The sequence below is a fragment of the Apteryx mantelli genome, unplaced genomic scaffold (genome assembly GCF_036417845.1).
Source record: "Apteryx mantelli isolate bAptMan1 unplaced genomic scaffold, bAptMan1.hap1 HAP1_SCAFFOLD_49, whole genome shotgun sequence".
NCBI lineage: Eukaryota > Metazoa > Chordata > Aves > Apterygiformes > Apterygidae > Apteryx > Apteryx mantelli.
The window spans coordinates 1,756,681-1,778,209 of record NW_027118784.1 but is presented as its reverse complement, the minus strand read 5'-3'; the positions used below and the strand labels follow the sequence as shown (position 1 = coordinate 1,778,209).

Here is a 21,529-nt window from a genome sequence, read left to right as displayed (position 1 = left end):
TGTTGGTGGGGGAGCCGTTTCAGAAGCTCTTGCATGCTGTGCCCATCTCTGCGTGCTGCAGAGTTGAGAGTTGTGTTCTCATTAGCGCCTCATGCCCCTTTGTGCGGTGGGCAGAGCGAGCGTGGGCTTTGTCCCTGCAGCATGGGGGCGGATGGATGGGGGAGCTGCTGCCCTTGGGCAGAAGTGTCCTGGTGCAGAGTCCCCACGTAGCCCTTTTTCTTCTGCCAAGCTGAGCCTGCCCCTTGCCACTGCCTTTGGGCAAAGAGACAGAAAAAGGAGGGTGGCAACAGGGCAACGTGGGGCCAGAGCACTAGCGTTGGGTGTGGTGGTGATTTGGGGCACTTTGGGGTTTTTCGTCACTTTGGCAAGGCAGCAGCTTCTTCCCGCTTTGCTTTGCATGGCAGCTGAGTGCCTGCCTTCTTCCTTGTGGGGTGTCCTTGCATTACAAAGCCTTTGGGAGAGCAACTCTCGAGTGCTGGAAAGGAGTGGAGAGGTGGGGCTGAGGTGGGAGCAGTGTCCGGGTTTGTGAGCGGGGCCGTGTGCCTGCGCGCGGCCCTTGTGCCATGCTTGTTGGCGTGCCAGTGGCAGGGTGGGTGCGTCTGGGGCCGGGGCGCTTGTCCCTCTTGCCGGGGAGATGGTGCCTGTTGCCGAGGCCATTGTCAGCGTTGCGCGGGGCGGCAGCGAGTTCCGTGTTCCGTGTTCTGGTCGGTGTGGAGGGAGGCTGCCCTGGCTGCAGGCTTGGTGTCCTGCTGGGCAGCCGGCGTGCTGGCAGGGGGCCCAGCACCGTCACCGGCCTGCGGTAGTGCGGGGGGTGCTGAGCTGTCCCTGGGCATTGGGGCAGAGGGAGCTGTGGGCATTTCCTCACGGCAACTTCTCTCCTCCTTTGCTTTGCTTTGTGCGGCGGCCAAGCGCGGCGCTGAGCACCTCCCGAGGACATGCCGGGTCCACGCGGCGCAGGCGAGCGCGCTGGCGTTGGCGTGTGGAGGGGGCCTGTGCTGTGGCAGATGTAAGCAGCCGCGTGGTGGGCCCCGGAGGGTTGGGGGTGATGGGGGGGTGGGAGAGACCCGAGGACCCTTTTGGGTGGTCCTGCCTGGTGCCTCGGGGCTCTCAAAGGAGTCCTGCACACTGGTGCCAGGAGGGTCCTGCGGGGCGGTTGGGGTGCGGGGGGCTTGTTTCTGGGGGATCTGTGGCCCGGTGGCAGCCGCTGATGGCCTCGCTCCTCCTTTTCCTTTGCCCGCTGGCCGAGTGTGGCTGCAAGCAGCTCCCGAGAACGTCCCGGGCACGTGTGGTGCCGTGCAGCGCAGAGGCGAGAACGGCAGCGTTGGTGTGCGGAGGGGGGCCTTCACCGCAGCACAGGTACGTGGCCCCGTTGCTGGACACAGGGGGCAGGGGGTGCTGGGGAGTTTGGGGAGAGGTGGCAGGGCCCTTCTGGGTGCTCCCGCCTGGTGCCTTGGGCATCTCCATGGAGTGCCCCAGGGCAGCAAAAAGGGCATCCCCTGGGGCCGGGCACTTTGGGTGACAGGGGCTTGTTTCTTGGGGGGCTGGCACTGGCATCAGCCACTGATGGCCGCGCTCCTCCTTCTCCTTTGTCCGGCGGCCGAGCATGGTGCTGAGCAGCTCCCGATGGCGTCGAGGAGCTCCCGACGGTGTCCCCGGGCCGTGCGTCTTGGCGGTGGAGGCGAGCACGCTGGCGTCAGCTGCGGGCATTCCCACTGCTCAGGAGAAACAGGCGTCTTGTCACCTTGTTTCAAAGCAGGACACACTGTATTAAAGAAACGATGCTAGCTGAGTGCCTCTTTGTGTTTGCCTATTGCACTGGGGAAGAGGCAGCAGTGTGCCTAACAAGGCAACTCATCCAGAGCAAAAAGAACAAGCCAAGAAACACCTCCTCAGGCAACTCCTCCACCTCTCCTTTGGGACTTGGTGCATGCAGTGGCTTCTGCCTGCACCAGTTCCTTTCCCAACTCAGGCACTTGCTCGCACCTTTCTCTTGATGCTCTGCCAAAGGTGGGCTAGCCCCCACACAGGCACATGCTGCATTCCCTTTGGCAGCATGCTGGCAAAGCCAAAAACAGCCATGCCTCTTCTGAAATCATTCCACCCATTTTTGGCTTAAGACCACTGCTGGCTGCTTTGCCCACAGAAAACAGCCACAGCTGCTCTTTTCCCTACTCAGGAAATCACAGAGCATTTGCTGATGGCAAGGGCTGTGTTGGCACAGACCATTCTCCAGGTATGTCTTGCTCTTCTCCTTGGCACTAGCCCTCTGCTCTTGGCCACTGCCAAGTTTTTACCTCTTTGAGCAGCCCGTTCAGTCACTCTATCAATCCTGCCTCTTGAGGATGGTTGCGTCGCTCCCAGAGGCAGGGAACAGATGCAGCAGTGTCTGGGCTCTGCTTAGAACCTCTGCGAACCTTGCTGGAAGTTGTGGGGGCGTTGTGGGGACCCTCAGAGCAACTAGAAGGTGCTTGCTGCTGACAGGTAAGAAGAGCGAGGTAAGGACAGCTACAGCAGGCCTGAACTTCTCCTGGGAAGCTCTAGCCAGCAGTAGCTGCTGCTGCTAAGGAGCTCTGTTGGTTGCCCTTGCTGAGGGCAAGAGAGGGAGGTGGGGCCTTTGCTCCAGCTGACCCTTGATTTGGGTGGGTCAAGCACCCTGTTAGTCAGGGCTAGGGAGAGGCCTAGAGAAGTGCCAGGCCCAGAGCCCCAGCTCCCTGGGGCAGTGGGGCTGAGGCAGCAGTTTGTGTGGCAGCTGGGTGCAAAGAAGGGGCCCTTGTCTCTGACCACAGTAGCATACACTTTCTCAGCTATGGTTATGACACACTGCAGCGTGCGTTCGCCAGGAGCTGTTGGAGTTGCTGCCTCTGCCATGGGGGAGGCTTCCACCCACCCAGACAGACCTGCTGACAGTGGATGCAGCCCTGCAGGTCTTGGGCTGCAGGGAGTGCCTGGGGCCTCTCTGTGAGCCTGGGGCTGGCAGTCATCTTTTCTGCAGAAGGTGTGCTGCTGTTGACGAGTGCTGTTGCCAGGTCAAGGAGCTATGGGAGGAAGCAGGCATGCTGCGTAGCATCTGAGAAGGTGAGCAAGAGATGGATAGGATCTTCTCAGAGACCCTACAGCTTCAAGAGTCTCATTCCCCCCCCCCACCCCCACAACAGTGGAGGTGCATGTGGGCTCTGTGCCATGGCAACGCTAAATCATAACTCCATAGAAGATGAAGGCTGGGAACTGGTCACTCCTCAAGTGAGGAGAAAGGCTCTTGCTCCTCCTGAAGACTTGCAGCTGATGAACAGGTTCAGTGCCCTCCAAGCTGAGGAGGGGCTGGGCATGGCTTCAAGTGAAGCAACTGAGCTCATGGACCCTGTGCCATGCAGGAACCCCTGGAAGAAGTGGTGCGTGATTGTTGTGGGTGACTCCCTGCTGCAGGGCACAGAAGCACCCATCTGCTGACCTGACCTCTTGTCAGCAGAGGTTTGCTGCCTGCTGGGCACTCGAATCTGAGATGCCAAGCAAAGACTGCCGGGGCTTGTCCCACCCCTCTGACTATTGCCCCCTGCTGCTCTTCCATGTGGGCACCAACAATACTGCCAAGGGCAGCTTGGAAAGAGTGATGCTGCAAGTAAACAACTGGCTGTGCTGCTGGTTTTGGCAGCAGGGTTTTGGTTCCTATGACCTTAGGCCTCTGTTTGAAGACCGACTATGGATTGGGAGAGGTGGGATCCACCTCACCTAATGGGGCACACGCTTCTTTGCCAACAGGCAGGCCAACCTGGTATGCAGGGCTTTTAACTGGGAAAGATGGGGAAGGGGAGAATTACAGAGACCATGCAGTCAGCAAAACAGGGCTCAAGCAGGGATACTGCCAGCAATTGCAGGCAGCTAAGGCAGGACCTCCAAGACAAGACAATGGGGAATCCTCTTGCACCCCTCCTGGGAAATCAGCAAGTCACCCCTGCATATCCTGTACCTCTGAGGCTTTAAAATCACAACTAGTTGTGGTTCCTTGCAGATGGGCTGCATTCAGTCTGGTGAGCTGCTGCTCTGCCACTAGCTGGGCAACTACCTTGCTGTCATGCTCTGGGTGTGACTCTGAGCTAGGCAGGTGGTTGGAGTCCCACATATTGCCATCCCAAGTTTCTGCATCCCAACCCGCTTTTTGCACCAGTGCCCGCAGCACCAGGGGATGGACATCTCTCCGTCCCCACTCTCGCTGTGGGCTAGTTGCAATGTAGGTAGCCAGAATGGCACATTGGGGCTCCAGCTTCTTGCCTTGCTCTGCGCTTGCAGTTGCAACCTCTTGGGACAGTTTGCAAGCCTCCTTAGCACCTTCGAGGTCCCTTTCCAACAGCCCATTCTGCTGGTGCTGTGTCAGCAACACCTTGTCCAGGGTGTGGAGTGCAGTCGGGAAGATCCACCCCAGATCCCCTGCTGCCTTTTGCATTGCTAGACCTGCTTTTTGCAGTTGGAGCTTGGATACCAGTTCCACTAGCTGCTCTGGGCATCCCCCCAGCTCACTCTCTACCTCCGGCCATGCTGCGCGGGTGACCCAGTGTGGCGTGAAGGGAGGGAAGAAAGGCCCTTCCTTAGCTTGGTAATTGAGGTTGGCCTGCCAGAGCCCCTTCTTCAAGGACTTTCCCTGAGTCTAGTTTCACAAAGCTGTAGATTTTATTAAAGCAACAGCTAACAGAGGCAGCCAACAGATGCAGCAGTTTGCGCAGCAGTTTGCGCAGAAGGGCGCACGAAGATACCTTCGTTTCTGATCCCTGTGGTGTATGCTTCCTCAAGTATGGTCATGACACGCCACAGAGCGCAATCCCCAGTGGCTGTTAGAGTTGCTGTGTAGGCTGTGTCTGAGGCTGGGACCCAGATGGACCCTCTGACAGTAGTTGCAGCTCTACAGGTCTCAGGCTGCAGGGAGTGCTTGGGGCCTCTCCAGGAGGCCTGGGCTGGCAGTCAGCTCTCCTGCAGGAGGTGTGCTGTTGTTGATGAGCTATGTCGTCAGGTAAGGGAGTTAGGGGAGGTGGTCAGTAGGCTCTGTAGCATCCGAGAAGATGAGCAAGAGATAGACAGGGTATTCTCGGAGACTGTGCAGCTTCGGGAGTCCCAACCCCCCACTGCAGTGGAGTTGCTGGAGGGCTCTGTGCCGTGTGAAACAGTACATCATAACACTGTAGAAGGCACCTGGAAGCTGGTCACGGCTCGTAGGAGGAGAAAGGCTCCTATTCCTCCTGAGGACTTGCATTTGAAGAACAGGTTTGGTGTCCTCCAGGGTGAGGAGATGGGCATGGCTGCAAGGGAAGTACCGGGGACAACAGACCCCGTGCCTTGCAGGAACACCCAGAAGAAGCAACGGGTGGTTGTTGTGGGGGACTTCCTGCCGCAGAGGATGGAGGCATCTATCTGCCGACCTGACCTCATGTCTAGGGAGGTTTGTTGCCTGCCAGGGGCTCGTGTGAGAGATGTCATGGAAAGACTGCCAAGGCTTGTCCACCCTTCGGACTATTGCCCACTGCTGCTCTTCCATGTGGGCGCTAATGACACCAAGGGCAAACTGGAGACCATCAAGCAGGATTTCAGAGCTGTGGGGATGGTGGTCAAGGGTCTGGGAGCCCAGGCCATCTTCTCCTCAGTCCTGCCAGTGAGGGGGATGGATTAGAGGAGGAGGAGACAGACTTTCCAAGTTAACGACTGGCTGCGCCGCTGGTGTTGGCAACAGGGTTTTGGTTTCTACGACCATGGGACCCTGTCTGAAGATTGACTATGGATTGGGAGAGATGGGATCCACCTCACTAAGCAGGGCATGTGTGTCTTTGCCAACAGGTTGGCCAACCTGGTAAGGAGGGCTTTAAACTAGGAAAGACAGGGGAAGGGGAGAGTTATAGTGCCAGGGCAGCTGGCAAAAGACAGCTGAAGTCAGGACACTTCCAGCAGGTGAATGCAGCCAGGGAAGTGCGCATGGGATGTGGCTATGGGGGATCCTCTTGCATCCCTCCTGGGAAACCTGCATGCTCAATCACCTCTCTGAAATGCCTGTACACCAATGCACACAGCATGGGGAACAAACAGGAAGAACTAGAGATCTGTGTGCGGTCGCAGGGCCGTGATCTCATTGCAGTTACGGAGACATGGTGGGATAGCTCACATGACTGGAGTGCTGTCATGGATGGCTACATGCTTTTTAGGAAAGACAGGCCAGGAAAGTGAGGTGGTGGCATTGTTCTTAATGTGAGAGAGCAACTGGAATGTATGGAGCTGTGCCTAGGGGTGGATGAAGAGCGAGTCGAGAGCTTATGGGTGAGGATTAAAGGGCAGGCTAGCATGGGTGACACTGTTGTGGGTGTTTACTACAGGCCACCTGATCAGGAAGAGGATGTTGATGAGGCCTTCTACAGACAACTGGAAGTAGCCTCACGATCGCAGGCCCTGGTTCTCATGGGGGACTTGAACCACCCTGATATCTGCTGTAAAGACAACACAGCTAGGCCCTCTATGTGAGAGAGCAACTGGAAGGTATGGAGCTGTGCCTAGGGGTGGATGCTGAGTGTGTTGAGAGCTTCTGGGTGAGGACTAAAGGGCAGACTAACATGGGTGACACTGTTGTGGGTGTTTGCTACAGGCCACCTGATTGGGAAGAGGAAGTAGATGAGGCTGCCTGCAAAAACCTGGAAGTTTCCTCACAGTCCCAGGCCCTGGTTCTCATGGGGGACTTGAACCACCCTGGTATCTGCTGGAGGAACAACACAGCAAGGCACAGGCAATCCAGGAGGTTCCTGCAGAGCACTGATAGGATAACTTTCTGACACAGGTGATGGAGGAGCCAAGGAGGAGAGGTGTGCTGCTGGCCTCTGTACCACCAAACAAGGAAGGGCTGGCTGGAGATGGGGAGGCTGGGGGCTGCCTTGGCTGCAGAGACCATGAGATGGTGGAGCTGAGGCTCCTGTGAGGAGGAAGCAGGGCAAAAAGTAGGAGCACAAGCCTGGACTTGGGCAGGGCAAACTTTGGCCTCTTCAGGGACCTTGCTGGAAGAATCCCTTGGGGGACAGGGACCTAGGAGGAAGAGGGGTCCAAGAGAGCTGGTTAATAGTCAAGGATGACTTCCTCCCTGCTCATTGGGATGCACTGCTCTTGAGCTGGAAGTCGAGCAAAGGGGGCAGGAGAGCTGCAGGGATGAGCAAGGAGCTCCTGGCAAAACTCCTCCACAAGAAGGAAGTGGCCGGAAGGTGGAAGCAGGCACAGGCCCCTGGGGAGCAGTACAGGGATGTCGTTGGAGTGTGCAGGGATTGTAGCAAATGAAGACACAGACTCAAGGGGTGGTGCATCTTGAGACATTTATTTGTTTCTGAGCATATTTATACTAAAAAGTTAGCTGCTTCAGCAGTTCTACAGATACACTTTGCTAAGCCAGTCATCATGCAGATTATGTCACAGCAGCCAATCAGTACACTTATCACGCTCGCATGCACGATCATGCCTTGTACTTTGCTACTTGCTTCTCTTTTCCCATACGCTTTGCTACTTGTAACTCCTTGTACCTCGCTACTTGTTTCTCTTTTCCCATACGCTTTGCTGCTTGTAACTTTCCACCAGTTTAACCCTGTTATGACCCTCCACATCTCCCCCTTCCTTTAATAATTGAAAGGCTAAGGCGGTATGAACTTGCAGCGTCGTGACTTGCTTCATACTTCGATCAATCATTCTTTATATGCAATTCAATCAGCATGGCACACAGATTAGTATTGCAATAAATACAAAACTTATTATAAGTACTAGAATCAGTATGCATTTTAACCAAGGTCCTACAGCAAGCATATTCAACCAATCAAACATTCCCCATAAGTTTTTCCCATCGTCTTCTTGCAACTGTTTTGTTAACTCCTTCAATCTTGCAATGCTCGTATGTATTGACTCAGAATGATCACTCAGATTCATACAGCACATTCCCTCAAAATCCTGACAGCCATGGCCTTGGGCCAATAGCAAAAAGTCAATTGCAGCCTGATTTTGTAAGGTGGCGTGTCTAACTGAATCTACGTCTGTTAATAGGGCGTTCAAAGCAGTACTAGTAGCATTTGCTTCTTTTGCAAGCCAGCATCCTAATTTGGTAAGTTGTGACAAAGCATGAGCAGTCCCTATCCCTGCAAAAATGCTACCCAAAATATGCTTAGTTGGGTCCCACAATTCTATGTCGCTACTACAGTCTGATGTAAAGCTGTGGGTGGACCGTTTTGTCCGAACATGGGTAGTTCCATTAATTAACAACTTTTCGGGATGGAACAATGTCAGAAGCCCAAAGGTACACAGGCCTCCCACTTAATAGGATACTGTTTTTGTCTTACTGGTTTAGCTCCAGATTTTAGAACAACCTTCACTGGTTTCGCCAATTTAGACCAACCTGGAATTCCGCTAGCCCATACAACTGGTAAAACTGCATCCTATTAAAAGCTATCCAGGCCACTTCTAACATTTTTCCCAGATCTCTCGAATCTGCCCCTTCTAATTTTTGAAGTTTCCTTCTTATGTCTGGGGCCGATTGTCCCATAAAAATTGAAGCTATCTGCTGGGCTTCCTCTGGTTTCTCAGGATCCAGGTTGGTATATTTTCTGGCAATAACTTTTAATCGTTCCATAAAAGCAGATGGGGATTCAGTCAGTTACAATATCCATTTCTGATATCCTGTTAGAAGTCCCCGGGGTCCTGGCAGTTAGGATCCCACCCCAGGTCTGTAGCAGGAAAATTCTGATCTAGCATCCCCTGCAAATCCCCACCAGCAAGTGCTCCTTCCACTTGCTTCCGAGCAGTGTTTAATACCATCTTCTTTTCAGTATCATCTAGCAGGGTGTCTAATATACCTGCAAATCATTCCAATCTGGATCCTGAGTCCTAATTAGAGTTTCAAACACTTCTGCCACTTTCTCTGGATCTTCTCTATAGTTCCCTGATATTTCCTTCCAGGACCTTAACTCCATTATACAGAAAGGCAGTTTAGCTGTTACTGGTCCGGTATTTCCAACCTCCTGCTGAAGGGCAGCCTGTAAAACCACCCCCGCTTCCCCTTGTCGTCCTCTTGTTCTCCCTGCAATTGGGCTAAATCCTTCTGCCTCTTCAGCCTCCCCAACAACATCCTCGACATCCCCCCCCCACCTCTGTTGGGGGGTGACCAGCAGCTCCAAATCCTCTTGCTCCTCCTGTTTACACTTTAAACACCTCTTCCCGATACTACAAGCAGAACAACACCTTTTCAACTTTTGACCCTTTCTCTCCTTCTCTAGTGCTAGTATCATTGGATCCTTTGGAATCATCCCACAATCTTTCTGCCATTCGGGGTGGTTTCTTAATGCAAAAAACAAATCTACATACATTATTTCATCCCATTTCCCCTCCCTCCAGCAAAACAACATTAATTGTTATATGGTATTGTAGTTCACACTTCCATTCTTAGGCCATTTTTCCTGATCTTCTAAAGTAAACATGATTATGATGATTACAGTATTCAATTAATTGTTCTCTGGTAAGTGTACCTCCCGGCGGACCTGCCGCCTCTCTCCAATGCTTTAAAATACATCCCGGGGTGAATTCTTCCAAATCCCCCCCTCTTTCGACGCTTGGTTACCCATAACCACAAAATCCACAAAACAAAGTCCAATAACGCTCCAAATATCAAATTGCCACACAAATCGAGCAATGCAGGACTCTAACCCGACCTTTTCAAGAAAGGAATGCCTTTACCTTTCCCAGGGGTCTTGTTCAGAGCTCTTCGGTCCAGGTATCGGAGGTTCTCCCTGAGAATCCCTCGGTGCCGGCTGGAGGTCCTGCGATCCCACGGATCCGACGAGGTTCAGAAGCAGAGTCCCATCTGGGGTGCCAAAACTGTCACCAAAATTGGGAGAAAAACTCCTTAACACCAATGTAGCATTAAGAAGCAGGCGTTCTCTTTATTACAGCGCCAGGTACACGGGGGATAGCTCCACCCAACGTGCACACCGTGTATCGCATCATCCAAAGTTTATATTGCTCTATCCTATGCATATGCATTAAATTTCCAGGAACGATTATACATATTCATTCTATTTCCTAGAACTAATTACTACATTTACATAATCATTACACATGAAGTCTGAGTCTCTGGGGGTCTTCTGTGGGGGTCTCTGGTGGTCCCTAGTGGTGTCAGAAGAGGTGTCACTCAGCGTCTTGCCATGAACTTTGCTCTACTTTTCCATACATGGTCTCAACTTGGCCTGCTTCCTTGTTTGAGGAAAACTGTTTCAGTCCTAATCTTGCCTCCAACTGGCTTCTGCTGGTTTAGCTGTACTTTCTCAGGATGTGTGGGTCACAGCTGCACCGGTGTCCTTGGGTATGTTTGTCTGAGCCTCCTGTTGAGACTCCTCCTTGTCCGAGCTGGTAGCAGTTCCCCCATGTAGCCAAATGCTTACAAACTGTGACATCTCCAGTCCCCACTTCCTCGTATAGTCTCTGACCTACTTTCGCTCATTCATCAAGTTGACATGTCCCATTTGCAGGGAAGTCAGGTACATTTCTCGTAATCCAGTCCAGGAGTGTTAGTAACTTGCCCTCCGAAACATACCAATTCTTCCTGTCCAGAAGCCATCTTAAAACGTCCAGGCTTTGTTTCTGTTCTAGGGATAACCTTCCCCCCATGATTCCTGACTGCTCACCTTCGTTGAGGTGATGGGTGCACACTCCTTGTAAGGCTTGGAGTCCTGGTTCAGGCTTGTTGTCCTGGTTCAGTCTTGTTGTCCTGGTTCAGTTGGGTTTCGCTACCGGATCGGCGTTGCCTTCTTACACCGAGCTGAGTCCCTGTTTGGGCGCCATTTGTAGCAAATGAAGGCACAGACTCAAGAAGTGGTGCATCTTGAGACATTTATTGTTTGTTTCTGAGCATATTTATTCTAAGAAGTTAGCTGCTTCAGCAGTTTTACAGATACACTTTGCTAAGCCAATCATCAGGCTGATCATGTCACAGGTAGCCAGTCATTACACCGATCACGCACACGGCGATCATGCCTTGTACTTTGCTACTTGCTTCTCCTTTCCCACAGCTTGCTACTTGCAACTTTCCTCCCTTGTACCTTGTTACTTGCTTCTCTTTTCCCATACGCTTTGCTGCTTGTAACTTTCCACCAGTTTAACCCTGTCATGACCCTCCACAGTTGGGGGCCTCCTTGGCTGCGGAGACCATGAGATGGTGGAGCTGAGGCTCCTGTGAGGAGGAAGCAGGGCAAAAAGTAGGAGCACAAGCCTGGACTTGAGGAGAGCAAACTTTGGCCTCTTCAGGGACCTTGCTGGAAGAATCCCTTGGGGGATAGGGACCTAGGAGGAAGGGGGGTCCAAGAGAGCTGGTTAATAGTCAAGGATGACTTCCTCCCTGCTCATTGGGATGCACTGCTCTTGAGCTGGAAGTCGAGCAAAGGGGGCAGGAGAGCTGCAGGGATGAGCAAGGAGCTCCTGGCAAAACTCCTCCACAAGAAGGAAGTGGCCAGAAGGTGGAAGCAGGCACAGGCCACTGGGGAGCAGTACAGGGATGTCGTTGGAGTGTGCAGGGAGAGCACTAGGAAGGCCAAGGCCCATTTGGAGCTGCAACTGGCAAGGGATGTCAAGGACAGCAAGAAGGGCTTCCTTATATACATCTGTACCAAAGGGAAGACTAGGGAGAATGTGGGCCTGCTGCTGCCTGGGGCAGGGGCCCTGGTGACAAAGGGTACAGAGAAGGCAGAGATGCTGAGTGCCTTCTTTGCTTCAGTCTTTACTGCTAAGACCAGCCCTCGGGAATCCCAGACCCTGGAGCCCAGGCAGAAAGTGTGGAGAAAGGAAGACTTGCCCTTGGTGGAAGAGGGTCAGGCTAGAGATCATTTAGGCAAACCTGACATCCACAAGTCTGTGGGCCTTGATAGGATGCACCCACGAGTGCTGAGGGAGCTGGTGGACACCATTGCTAGGCCACTCTCCATCATCCTGGAAAGAGCATGGAGATCGGGAGAGGTGCCTGAGGACTGGCGGAAAGCTGCTGTCACTGCAGCCTTCCAAAAGGGCAAGAAGGAGGAGCCAGGGAACTACAGGCTAGTCAGCCTCACCTCCATCCCTGGAAAGGTGATGGAGCAGCTCATCCTGGAGGCCATCTCCAAGCATGTGGAGGACAAGAAAGTGATCAGGAGTAGTCAGCATGGCTTCACCAAGGGGAAATCATGCCTAACCAATCTGATAGCCTTCTCTGATGGGATGACTGGCTGGGTAGATGAGGGGAGAGCAGTGGATGTTGTCTCCCTTGACTTCAGGGAGGCTTTTGATGCTGTCTCCCATTACATCCTTTTTGGCAAGCTCAGGAAGTGTGCGTTAGATGAGTGGAGAGTGTGGTGGATTGAGACGTGGCTGAAAGGCAGAGCTCAGAGGGTTCTGCTCTGTGGAGAAGGACTGGGAGTGCTGGTGGACACGAAGTTGACCATGAGGCAGCAATGTGCCCTTGTGGCCAAGAAGGCCAATGGGATCCTTGGGTGCATCAGGAAGAGTGTTGCCAGCAGGCAGAGGGAGGTGATGCTCCCCCCTCTCCTCAGCCCTGGTGAAGCCACATCTGGAGTACTGTGTCTAGTTCCACTGAAGCGAGTCCAGCAGAGGACTACAAAGATGATTAGGGGACTGGAGTAGCTCCCCTATGAGGAAAGGCTGAGAGAGCTGGGCCTGTTCAGCCTGGAGAAGAGAAGACTGAGAGGGCATCTTATCAATGTATACAAATAGCTGAAGGGAGGGTGTCAAGAGGATGGGGCCAGACTCTTGTCAGTGGTGCCCAGCGACAGGACGCGAGGCAACAGGCACAAACTGAAATAGAGGGAATTCCCTATGAACATGAGAAAAAACTTCTTCACTGTGACGGTGACAGAGCCCTGCAACAGGTTGCCCAGAGAGGTTGTGGTGTCTCCTTCTCTGGAGATTTTCAAAAGCCGCCTGGATGCCATCCTGTGCAACGTGCTCTAGGTGACGCTGCTTGAGCAGGGGGTTGCACTAGATGATCTCCAGAGGTCCCTTCCAACCTCAACCATTCTGTGAGTCTGTGTGGTGCTTTGCAGCATCTTAGTCCGGATGGTTTTGCTCATGGGGATCTGATCCAGTCCTGTAAACTCAGGGGAGTGAATTCTGGACAGCATTCCTGATTGCTGCAGCTGGTTTATTCCTGCTGCCACAGTAGTCCACTCGGTGAGCCTGTCACTGATGGCAGTCGGCCAGGTTAGCTGCGCTGCACACAGCACCCCCTCCATTAGGAAGGGGGAAACGTTTTGGTTTTGCTGCTGCAGGGTATGGAGGTGCTGCGCAGCATGGCATCCTGGGGCAGAGCCTCCATTCCATCGAGTTCCCCTCTAGTAAAAGCAACCGCATCCACCCCGTCATCCCACAGCCTTGACAGCCACTCTAATAACCCTTCACGGTGCTGCTGCCTGTAGCACCCCTGCATATCCTGTGCCTCTGAGGCTTTGAAATCGCAACTAGTTGTGGTTCCTTGCAGATGGGCTGCATTCAGTCTGGTGAGCTGCTGCTCTGCCACTGGCCGGGCAACTACCTTGCTGTCATGCTCTGGGTGTGACTCTGAGCTAGGCAGGTGGTTGGAGTCCCACATATTGCCATCCCAAGTTTCTGCATCCCAACCCGCTTTTTGCACCGGTGCCCGCAGCACCAGGGGATGGACATCTCTCCGTCCCCACTCTCGCTGTGGGCTAGTTGCAATGTAGGTAGCCAGAATGGCACATTGGGGCTCCAGCTTCTTGCCTTGCTCTGCGCTTGCAGTTGCAACCTCTTGGGACAGTTTGCAAGCCTCCTTAGCACCTTCGAGGTCCCTTTCCAACAGCCCATTTTGCTGGTGCTGCGTCAGCAACACCTTGTCCAGGGTGTGGAGTGCAGTCGGGAAGATCCACCCCAGATCCCCTGCTGCCTTTTGCATTGCTAGACCTGCTTTTTGCAGTTGGAGCTTGGATACCAGTTCCACTAGCTGCTCTGGGCATCCCCCCAGCTCACTCTCTACCTCCGGCCATGCTGTGGGGGTGACCCACTGTGGCGTGAAGGGAGGGAAGAAAGGCCCTTCCTTAGCTTGGTAATTGAGGTTGGCCTGCCAGAGCCCCTTCTTCAAGGACTTTCCCTGAGTCAGCTTCACACAGCTGTAGATTTTATTAAAGCAACAGATACAACATGTTCAGAATTGCCACTGATAAAAGCACTTGCTGCAGCAAATTTTCTTCCTTTTGAGCTCAAACTAGCAATTAAGTGCTTTCAATAATAATATCTTTATGCAGCAGAGAGTGTGTTTTTTAATATGGTAATTGGGGATACTGAGGCTAGAGGCACTATAGGTCAACACTTAGTCCATGACCAGCAAATTTTTTGAATAGGCAACCCTTTGTGGTCAAGGGCGGACCACGATATCTTCCTATCGCTCCCTCCTCCGCCCTGCAACTGGATAAAACTTTCCGGCCTTCCCCAGCTCGTTTGTTCCTCATGTTGCAAAAGGGTGGTATGCTTTGTCTGCCACGGGTCTCCTTTGTGCCCCCCCTCCTTTCCTCCCGAATTCTCTCCTGACTCCACACCCACCCGGCCACCTTGTGAGCCATGGGTGCACATGGACCCGTAGCGGGCTACCTGGGAATGCAGCTCCCTGCCTCCCCCTTCTCCTCTCACCCACAAAGAGGCATCTCCACACCCGTATCCTGCCCACTACGCCAAAGGTGACGGCAAGGTGGGCAAGAGAGGGTCAGATGCTAGCTGAGAGAAACAGAGTTGGTGAGGGGTTAAACAGTGCAGATTTACTAAAGGACTTGCACTCCAAGCTGCATGAGGAGCCCTGGGAAGTGCACAGAGGCGGTGCTGATGGGAGGCTGCTGGATGCATGGGTTGGAAGCCCAGGCGAGACTCCACTTGGTGCATCCTAAGGGCCCCTTCGCTCTACTGCAACTAGTTCCTTCTCTCAGCTGTGCTAACCTTGAGAACCTACTGTCTGGGAAGCAAATAGGTGTTGTTGACACAACTGTTGTCCCAAACTGGGGATTCGTTACCTGGTGTGCAATGAGTCAATCTACACAGAAAGTTGAGATACCGTTTTATTTCGATGTTGCACAGAATCGGGTGCCAGGTGGTAAATCCACAAAGCTAGCACACCAAGTATTTCTTTCTTTATCATTCTATTTATACAGTTGTTCTCAGCCAGAAGCTGCCTCTTGTTCCGCCCCTATTACATGACTGGTTAAAGTATTTGCATATTGCTTCCACTGCAGTTCTCACTAGTGGGGAATGTCTGCCCACAATTAGGGGTCTTCAACCTAGTGGTGTGATTTTTAGTAGTATAATGAGGATAGTTCACTTTAGGTTAGAGCTAGTTACTGTTTTCTGCTGACTGACTAGATATATACGTATTTCCAAGATGTTCCTAACTGGAAGGACGAACATCATGGCAAAACACTGAAGCTCAGCGTTACAGTTCTTGTTTGACTGGAGTAGGCATGCAAGAAAGCAGCAGGGGCCCAAGAGAAGCTGTGGCTGCTTCCTTGATGGTGTGTGAACCTTGTCAGGGGCAGGGTGATTTTTGTGCCAATGTCTGAGGAGACAAGGTGTCAGCTTGTAAAAAAGAGGAAGTGCCAAAAGCCAGCTATTGTTTTCTGGACTAGGCACGCAGGACAAGAGGAGGGGCTGAAGACAACTTCTCTGCAAGAGCAAATCTCGAGTGCTGGAGAGGACTATAGAGGTGTGGTGAGGCGGGAGCAGTGTTCGGGTCTGTGAGCAGGGCCTTGTGCCTGCGCGCGGCCCTTGTGCCATGCTTGTTGGCGTGCCAGTGGCGGGGTGGGTGCGTCTGGGGCCGGGGCGCTTGTCCCTCTTGCCGGGGAGATGGTGACTGTTGCCGAGGCCACTGTCAGCGTTGCGCGGGGTGGCAGCGAGTTCCGTGTTCCGGTCAGCGTGGAGGGAGGCTGCCCTGGCTGCAGGCTTGGTGTCCTGCTGGGCAGCCGGCGTGCTGGCGGGGGGCCCAGCACCGTCATCGGCCTGCGGTAGTGCGGGGGGCGCTGAGCTGTCCCTGGGCATTGGGGCAGAGGGAGCTGTGGGCATTTCCTCACGGCAACTTCTCTCCTCCTTTGCTTTGCTTTGTGCGGTGGCCGAGCGCGGCGCTGAGCACCTCCCGAGGACATGCCAGGCCCACGCGGCGCAGGCGAGCGCGCCGGCGTTGGCGTGTGGAGGGGGCCTGTGCTGTGGCAGACGTAAGCAGCCGCGTGGTGGGCCCCGGAGGGTTGGGGGTGATGGGGGGGGGGGGGTGGGAGAGACCCGAGGACCCTTTTGGGTGGTCCTGCCTGGTGCCTTGGGCATCTCCATGGAGTGCCCCAGGGCAGCAAAAAGGGCATCCCCTGGGGCCGGGCACTTTGGGTGAGGGGGCTTGTTTCTTGGGGGGCTGGCACTGGCATCAGTCACTGATGGCCGCGCTCCTCTGTGGAGGAAAAAGGATGAGCAGGGAGGCACTGCGGGGCGGAACATGGGAAGGTCGTAACGGGCGGAGCACTGCTGCCGGAAAAGAAGGCGGGGCTTTACAGCATTATAAAAGAGCAGGACGCGCTTCATTAAACGCCATTTTGCCACTCCTCATATTGGTGTCTGTGTGGTGATGGTCCGGGGTCTGGGGGAAGGCCCCGTGCCTCCTCGGTATGAGCGAGAACGGTAACAAGTGGTGACCCCGACGTGATACCGAGGAGGCGGCTCGGCCGGCGCAGGCGCCGGGAGCGTGAGGAAGGGATCCGGATCCGGAACCATGGAGGCCATATGTAAGGTAGTAATGGCCTGCGCCAAGGAATGGCGGGCGCCGCTGAAGGCGAGCGCGATACGAGCGTGTGTAGAGAGGCTCGTAAAGGAGGGAGCGATTACTTCTCCTATGGAGATCCTGCGGGAGGAACTGTGGCTGCAGTGCACAGCAGCGCTGGCGGAGTCCCCGATGAACGGGGGATCCGCGAAGGATTTAAAGGTGTGGGGGCTGATAAGAATGCTCCTGCGGAGCGCGAGGGAGGCCCCGGCGAAAGAACGGGAGAGTGGGGGCGGGGAGGTTCCAGTGATCCTACCGGTGGAATCCCAGGAGCCGCCTCCGGTGTATCCCTGGCAAGATCTCGCACAAGACAGAGAGGGATGGGGGGTCGACGGGACCGAACCCGAGGATTGCGTGCCTGGCGCAGTTTTGAGGAAGACGCTTAGTGAGGAAGATAGGACCCTGCTGCCGTGGGCCCCGGCAGAGGAGGGTGCTGTAGGTGGGGAGAGTCAGGCGGTGCAGCGAGGGAGGAAGGGTAACGGCCAATCAGAGCAGAGAGACCAGAGTTCGACCTTGAAAGGAGGGAGGAAGGTTCGGGTGAGATTGCCGGTTGAGGAGGAGAGCGGAGAAGATAGCAGCGACGAGGAAGGCGGGGGCTTGCGAGAAGTTACGCGCAGGCTGCGGGGGTGTGCAATAGGAGAGACGCAGCCGAAAGGGAGGCCGAAGGGCGGAGAAGAAGTAACAACATCCCCGGTTGACACCCTATTGCGTGCATTAGAGGAAATAAGGCGGGAGGTCGAAAAACAGAGGGACCTGCTCAGCGGAGCAAAAAGGGGAGCGGCCCCTGCCAAGTCCATACCACTCACTGACTGGCAGCTAATAGCCGATTCGTGTGCCCTTCAGGGCTTACGGTTCGAGCAAGCGCCGCAAGTCTGTCCCGTAAGGGCAGTGCTGGGGGAAGGGGTCCAGTGGGTGGCGCTCAAGCCCGAGATAGTACAGAGTCTGATGACCTCGGTGAAAGAGAACGGGCTGAAACATCAGCAAACCCAGATGTTGTTGGATAGTGAGCATGCCCAGGCGTGTACGCCTTACGACCTACGGCAGCTGGCGAGGGTGATACTGTCACCCACGCATTGGATGCTGTGGAAGGAGGCATGGCAAGGCCGTTGTGCCACCCTAGCTGCAGCTGCCGCCGGGAACCCGAACCACCACCTAGCAGGTACCACACTGGATTGCTTGGTGGGGCGAGGTGCAAACCTCGCATCCCCGAACCAGCGAGCGACAGCGCTCAGAGGCCGGGAGGTCATGGCCACAACAGAGGCTTCGCGGGCCGTGTATGAAGAACTCGGGAAGCTAGTAAAGGTAGAGCCACCCTGGACAAAGATAAAACAGACACACGCAGAGAGCTTCACTGAATTCTGTGACAGGCTCCAGCGGGCCATTGCAGAGTCAGACTTGCCCCCTGAGGCCCAGGGTCCGGTCATGATGGAGTGCCCCTGGCAGCAGAGTGACGCCATGACGCAGGACATCCTGAAAACGATCCCTAAAGGAACACCACTTTCGGTTGTCATCCGCACGGTACTGCAAAAACAGAATCAGGGAACAGCAGCAGCGCAGGCTCTTGTCACGGCGGTGGACCAGATGAGAAAGGGACCACAGCGTTGCTTCTCTTGTGGATATCACAGGGAAGAGGGTATGCTGCGGTAAAACGGGAGGAGCAGATAAGATGGGTTCCAATGAAATGCATAAAACCTGACCTAAATGCACGTACAGGAGGGTCTGGGGTGTAACTAATCATTCTTGGTGAGATTCCATCCTGAACAGGGCGACGCCAGACGGGATGCTGCTGCATGGCTGCATTGATGTTTATCGCCGGCTTCATGATTCCGGGGACCGCAGAGTCATACTGGAGGAGATGAGCACAGGCGCACAGAGCAGCTCACTACTGCATCCCGTTCAACCCCGAGGCGGGGCCGACAGAGACTTTCCTGACGGGGAACAAGTCAACACAGGGGCGTGGATCTTGTCATGGTTTGATTAGAAATGGCTTATAACACTAGGCTTGATAGCACTCACAGTAGTAATAGCGATATGCTGCGGCTTGCTAATTCTGAATTATTGCTTACGGCATGTACGGCTTAACTGCTTGATAGACATGAGCATAGAGTATATCAATTAATAGTACAGGAAAAAGAGGTTCTAGAAAGGGGGGGAGATGTGGTGGATCTTGGGAAACTGCATAGACAAGATATTTGCATGAGAAGCGGTAGACTAGGCGTAGCGGAAGATCACGCGGTGTGACGCGCAGCCTAGGGGTGGAAACGAAGTGCACCTGTATGTAAGCTTGCATGCAGCCCACAATAAACGCCATTAGACAAATGGCTAACTAACCTGTTTGGCAATCTACCACAGTGGCTAATAGGACTGCTCGCTGAAGGCTTGCGCATTTTGCTAATCCTCATAACTATAGGCTTAAGCTTGTGTGTAATACTGAGCTGTGTTAAGAAAGCCTTGCTGAAAGTAGCGGGCCAAGTCTGGATTGCTCGAAAACAAGAAGGAGAACTTCTGGAGGAATGGCTGGGCTTTGGGGGGGGGGATATAGTCTGTTGGAAATGAGCAATCCCGCCTATGCCTTTAAGGTTTTCCCTGAACCGACGAAGACAAGGACACCGCCTGCGTTAAGAAGCGGAAGAAGGGGAGGCAGCACACAGCTCCGCTCACGAAGCTACTAATGCAAGGAACCACCCGATGGCGGTCCCGTCGAGACACGCCGCACTTCCGCGTGTTTTGTTGCGTCCCGCTCGATATAACGAAACAACGTTGATGGGAGAGGGGGAGATGTGGAGGAAAAAGGATGAGCAGGGAGGCACTGCGGGGCGGAACATGGGAAGGTCGTAACGGGCGGAGCACTGCTGCCGGAAAAGAAGGCAGGGCTTTACAGCATTATAAAAGAGTAGGACACGCTTCATTAAACGCCATTTTGCCACTCCTCATATTGGTGTCTGTGTGGTGATGGTCCGGGGTCTGGGGACAAGGCCCCGTGCCTCCTCGGTAAGAACGAGAACGGTAACACACAGGTGTGTTTATGGGGATTTCCATAGTCCAGAACTTGGCTGAGGTGTACAAAAAACCTTACTAACACATCGTTAATGCAGATTATCTCCAGTATTCACCCACGTACTGTAGGAAAGGTGGTCTGAGGAAATACAAGCCTGCTCTTTTGGAGACTGAGGTCGCAAGCCAGAAACTCATGAGCAATAACTGGAACCAATCCACACAAGATGTAGCCCAGTACAGCACATATAGGACAATGACTCTCCTGCTTCAGGTTTCCTGGCATCCCTTGAACATGGTCTGATTTCACTTAGGGTGCCTTAAAGACAGTTTGTGCCTAAAGGCACATCTCTGCTAAACAGACATGAGGTAGGTGTCCACTTTACCTCCTCCAGAAGGATCTTCGCTGATGGTTGAAGTGATGTTAATTAGCCAGCTGCCTTGTGTCATGATGTGAATACTGATGGTTGCACAAAAATGCATGGACATTCTACCAGAGTCAGAGAGCAATAGTAAGGACTAGTTCTGTTGAATTCCTTCAGAGGGTTGAAAAAGAAGGTACGTTCACTGCTTGAGCAGAATTCCTTAGGGCATGACTAGCGTGTTGAGACTCAAATGGTAACATGCACTATCCTTCTCAGTCAGTTTTTCATTTCCAAATCAACACTTCAAAAGTGGATGTTTAGGCAACCTAGTGACTAGTCTTCCTTTTTAAAAGGGGCAAAGATCAGAAATATGAATCTGGAGGATATTTCCACCAACTCCCTCAAGCAAATAAATGGAGCTCGCTATTACACACTTCAGTAATACATTCTGAGTTAGACATCAACTGTCACTCCTTGAGAGAAGCATTGACTTTGAAAGGAAACTTTCCCCAAAAGGCATAAAAGGGAATACATTGATATTGAACATACCAGTGATCGATATGGATGTGTACTGATAACACTGTGTTTCTAATGCCATCACAGGTGGCTTTATTCTGTGCTTCAGGTCCTGTCTACGTGACCTATATGAAGAACAAAAACAATGTGACGGAGTTTATCTTCCAGGGACTCACACAAGATGATGCATTAGCAAAAGTATGCTTCACATTCTTCTTAGTCTTCTATGCCACTATTATTCTTGGAAACCTGCTTATCATCATCACTATACAGAACAGTCAACAGCTGGACTCTCCCACCCCATACTTCTTCCTGAGCTGCTTCTCCTTTGTAGATATCAGTTACTCTACTGTCACAGTTCCCAAACTCATTTATGACCTTCTTGCTGAAAAGAAGACCATCTCTTTTGTGGGCTGCATAGCACAGCTCTTTGGGGTCCATCTCAACCATGGGGAGGCAAAGAGAAGTGTTCAGGAGGGACTTTTCAGGAATGTTGTTCTATTTTTAGCATGGCTGTTCAGAATAGAACTGAAAATAAATCCAAGGTTTCATGTAGCTCTCATCTTTCTTTGGAAATTGTCAGTCAAAAGGATGTGAGGATATTGTCACCAGTCAAACCCAAGCATTTGGGGTGGTATTGTGGCTTTTACCTTTAGACACCTTAGAGCTGTGTAAGTCTCAGTTCCAGGCTTCTCCTGGCATTAGGAGGAATAACTAAGTATTTTGAGAGGTTATGCTTTCCCACTAGCTCCTACGAGCTTCAGAGAGTGGTGTCTGCTCACGTTTCTACACAAAAAAAGTGATGGTGGTGCTAAGCTTCCAAGAGAAA

At 53.2% G+C, this 21,529-nt stretch overlaps 1 long non-coding RNA gene across 1 annotated transcript; it reads left to right on the top strand.

Annotated features, from left to right (window-relative positions):
• The first annotated feature begins 17,521 nt into the window (after positions 1-17,521).
• Positions 17,522-19,754, top strand: LOC136996594 (uncharacterized). The gene is made up of 3 exons (XR_010887607.1): positions 17,522-17,560; positions 18,068-18,458; positions 18,590-19,754. It is a non-coding gene; the product is annotated as an uncharacterized lncRNA (long non-coding RNA).
• Positions 19,755-21,529: the final 1,775 nt, after the last annotated feature.